This window comes from Drosophila subpulchrella, chromosome 2L (assembly GCF_014743375.2).
Source record: "Drosophila subpulchrella strain 33 F10 #4 breed RU33 chromosome 2L, RU_Dsub_v1.1 Primary Assembly, whole genome shotgun sequence".
NCBI lineage: Eukaryota > Metazoa > Arthropoda > Insecta > Diptera > Drosophilidae > Drosophila > Drosophila subpulchrella.
Window position 1 is genome coordinate 23,511,708 of NC_050610.1, and position 4,958 is coordinate 23,516,665.

The following is a 4,958-nucleotide window of genomic DNA, read 5'->3' on the forward strand; positions in this document are numbered from 1 at the left end:
GCCCTGTGGGCTCCCTATCGCCATTCAAATCCCCCAAGCAGCAATTGTAACGTTTAATTAATTTAATTAACTCAAGGATTAACTGCCGAGACCGAAAATGTCCAGGGGGAGGAATGTTATGTGTGGCAGGCAGAGGTGCCCATCAATCGGAGCTAAAAACCAATCGGGAGCTATAGCCATTTGGCCGGGGGCTAATCAGGCGGCATTCGGGCAATGGCAACGCTTTGCTATGCAGTCAGCACGCTTTATAAAATAATGATCGGATGAGGATGAGGATGGGAGCTGGAGCTTCTCAGAGATCCCTCGATCGCGTATTGCGGGCGCATCGAGTCGATCCATCCTCGTTTTGATTGCACCCGTAAGTGCCATATTGTCACCGTTTGATCAATCAACCCAGCCGCCGCAACTCCAACTCCTGGGATCGTAAATGTAACTCAATCCCCATTGATGATTGTTGCGTAACTTGTTTCCAGTTGCAGTTTCGCAGTTTTCAGTTTTGCGGTTCGCAATTAGCCCTGTCTCCTGGCTCCTTGCGGTTCTGCTATATCTTCTGCCCATCATCGATCGGTGGCCCCTCGCTAATTGACAATATTTATGAACACGTACGCATTTTATCGCCCCCAGTAACCCATAATTGGAGCCGTCCTCGCCCACAGCTGCTGGCCAATTATTTTCATCAAAATTGTTGACAGTCTTCAGCGTGCCGCAAATGAAGAGATCTTGGCGCTCCTGGCGATCTCGAAAATCTAGTCCCCCTCCAGCTGTATGGACCACGTTTTGGTTATACGAATGCCAAACTGTGCCATAAATATTGTCACTAGACGAGATCTAGGAGGCACTAGACTTGCACTCACTGCTCACCGTTCGCTGTTTAATTAAATTTACTTTAATTACACATTAAAGCATTCTTAGTGTTCGTTTTTTTTGCTGGTTTCTCCACTCAAACAAGTTCCATTTTGAGTGGTTCGAGTACAAAAAGTAATTGTCATTCGGCAAAAGTCAGATGATAGACATTAACCCTAGGGGCGAGATTTTTCTGTGTGTCACATGGCACATTCAGAATAGAATCGTCTTCTTTATGGCGAATGGCAGGTGTCTGAGTAGCGAATTTATGGAGAGTTCTTATAGAATATTATAACGAACGAAACGACTTTATAGTTTTTTATATACACAGTAATTTACAGCTTGGCACTTTAAACTAAGCTAATGGAAAGAACTTTGTATACTTTCATGTTGTTTTTGTTTTATTCAAGATCGAAAAATAATATAATAAGGGAGAATTCTTTTAATACTACTAAAGAAATAAACGTTGGCATGATCTTTAATAATATAGGATATAAGAACGGAGGATCCTACTCTTAAACCTAAACTATTCAAGACCTTAGGACACAGTAGTAAGATCTCAGAAGGAGTAGTTGTAACGTTTATAATAGAGATTTTATTCATACCCTGGCTATAATCCTAAAGGTCTAGACAGAAGAGGTCAATGAGAAGCTCGAAATTCAATGATTAAATCCAATATCTTCAATTCCAACCGAAGGTAATAGAAATTCTTTGATTGACATGCCCAAATAAATACCTTTACGTATTTTTAAGATTCTCCTGAAGGCAGATTTCCTTGGTCTAGATTAGGAGGGCTACCACCCTAAACATTGACCTTAATTGAGTTGGATACAAATTAAAACCCAGTCCCGCAGATTGGATTGCAGTAAACTGAGATTTAAATACTTCTAAAACAGAAACAAAATAGAACATTGCTTCCGTTTAATTTGTTTAGCTATGAAAAAGAAACCGACCCGCCGATGCCCAAGTACATTTCGTTTGAAATTCAATTAAAGAATCGTGTGACCTTCCCAAATGCAAACTCAAGATCGTTCTACTCTCTTCCTTTTTGTATTTTTTTGAGAAGGGGCCATAAAGCCGGAGCTACTGGATGAGCATGAGTTAAAAGTTTTATTAGTTTCCACGTTACCGGGTGTTTTCAGTATTGGGTAAACGAAAATTGAAATTATCAAACCATTAAAAGCAAACAACGGCAACTTGTACGAGTATTTTGGGGAACTGAACGGTACGGGGGCCAGGCTAATTAAATGTAATTAATTTTCACATGCCTCAAAATTAAATGCATTTAAATCAAAGAGATCCGAGAGAGTGTGAGCTTTATATATAGCTTTAATAGTCGCCGCCGACCGACCGAAAAAACCGACAAACCGACCGACGCTCCTAAAAGTGATTTAAAAAGTTTCATTAAGATAAACAACAACGAACACTCCACAACAGCAACAACCGAGTGTTATAGCAATTTAAATTTTAATTTAGCCTCACAGTGGCTATGAGCACAGGTGAATAAACCATGGGTCAGACAATCGCAACTCTCTGACTAAACTACGGAAAAATGTCGAATGGAAAGAGGCGAATCCACAAAACCCCGTCTTGGGGGCCATTTACCGTTGCGCCCGCGAGGCGTGGCCGTTTCTTTCGTTTCATTTTATTTTATTTTCGAGGGCATCCTCCAGCGACTTTTCTCCCCATGTCTTTTGTGGCCATATTAATGGCCCAACCAACCATTTCGGACAAACAAATTGCCGGCTACTGGATGGGACTTGGGATCCCAACTCCACAACTCCCCAACCCTTTGGCACCTTGCTTTCTCGCCGTAACAAGAGATCTTCAGAAAAAGTTACAGCCACAATTCAATGGAAAAAATGGCGTTTAACTGTAACTCGCGCAATGTGAAACATTTTCGGGTCAGGTGCCCAGAGACCCAGACTCCGAATCCAAAACCCAAGAGATTTCACCAACCTGTATCTCTCTGACAACGCCCCAAAAAGTTTTTGGCTCTGCCTGTTTTGTCCATTATCTTACGGTAATATCGCCCATAAAGCGTTGTCTGTTTTCTGTTTGGTGGCTACCTTGTTCGCATCACCACCATTACCATCCCCATCATCATCATCATCTGGCCAACCTTCGCGATCTCCACCGAACACAAGTACATATAGCAACTTTAGCTCGTTATGGTTTCCTACATAACTACCTCTTTCCTCAGATCGCCTTTGTGCCATTATTTCGGTGTTACTTTTCGTTTGGGTGTTGCGCAGATTTATTTCCAAGTCGGACATTTTGATTGGTAACCCCTTGTTGAGGTTTTTTTATATGTATAGTTTTAATTTTAAAGCTTATCTCAGCTCAAGTGTTTTTAGCAATTTGGAATTAAAATGGGTAGGGAATATTTGGCAAGCACTGGTATTTCCGTGTATTTGTACATTTTGAAAGGGTATACTTATTAATTTATGAAGATTTTAAATAAAATATAAACAAAGTCCACTTTGAAATATTTAATGTTGAAATGATAAACAAAGGTTCTTCAAGTACTTAAAATACTATAAGCAAGGTTTTCGAAAATATTTAGAAAACAAATTCTAAAATTGTGGTAAATGCCAAGCAAATCTCACGAAATGGAACACTACTAGTATAAACTGCCAAAAATTTCTGTAATGGTCAAATATGTTAACAACAAATCTTTGTGTTGCTCTTGGTTTTAAGAACTTTGATCTGTTCAATAGAATGACAATCTGTATAACTAGAACCTTTACTTACCTATTAGGGATTTTTTCTAATGAATAAATAATAATAAATCATATAAGATTGTCAATTTCGGATGTTATTACCATATTAACCCAAAGTTTTCCTGCCGCATAAGATACGGACTTAAAGCCCAATCGAAAACGACTAAGTTTCTGGAAAGTCAAGATCAGAACAGGCCTGATAAATATTTGATTCTACGAGTACGTGAACTTATAAAACATATGCCACTTAATCTGTTGGACGTCCAATCTGGCCAGCCCCACAATCCCGTACCATAATGCATTCGTAATGCGACTCGTGCCTTTTGGGACAAAGGAGGGTTACCTTAGCCAGATAGGGAGCGGCGATATCGAGGTACGGGGACTGGGGGTTCAGAGAGGTGGGGATTACGGGAGCGAGGCCTTAAAACGCGCGTTAATTAGCCGTACGTGAGGAGTGCGTTTGTCAAGCAGGCAAATGGCCAACGACTGCCCGGCTCAGAAATTTTATCAGCCCAGTGAAATCAGTTACAGGCAGCTCACCTGCAACAATGACAAGTGTTGATGGCGATGACGATGACGATGACGATGGACGAGGTATGGGGTCTGAGGTTGGAGACTTGTACGTGGAATTGCGAGAGACCCATGTGTGTCGAGCTCGACTTGACCCGTGTCCACCATTCGTTAAGCTTGGCTATAAAACAAAATGAAAAATGTTGTTGCAAATAAAAAAAAGAATCGCAACAACCGAATGAAATCGTATTCTGAAACACTTGTACCCATCGAGTGCTGTCTGTGGTGAGGGCAGTGGTTCTATCTGATTTAAACGTAATGATTAAACCACAGCCAGTTGCAAGTGCAATCAGTTCTGGAAAAGTTTCACAGCTGACCCTAAGCAATCCATTATCCTTGACCCTTTTAATTAAAGTGAGTGCTCTATCTGGGACGTGGACAAGATTTACATATTTCACAGTTCTACATGCCTATTAAAAGGAATGATATAATGGTTGTTAAAATAAAGGAATTTTTATAGCGACAACGACAGGAAAATATTAAAAAACCGGTGTGGTTTCCATCTTTGCAAATAAAGTAATAGAAATTATTAACATTTGTAACACTTTTACAAAATGTATTAATAAATATAAAGTTCCATCATTCAGTCCTTAAAATGTGAAAGTTTTTTTGGAAATAATTAAACACAAACAAATATTAAGTATAAATAACCTAAGTTATATATTTCTAACCAACCTCTAATCATATCCCAAAATCCTTGGAAATGAAACCATTTACAATGTACTAGCCTTGCAAAATACTATATCATCCCAAAAGTATTCTTCTCATTATTTCCACAGTATATCAGTCAAGTTAAGCACCCACCGCAATCAGTTAAGTTAC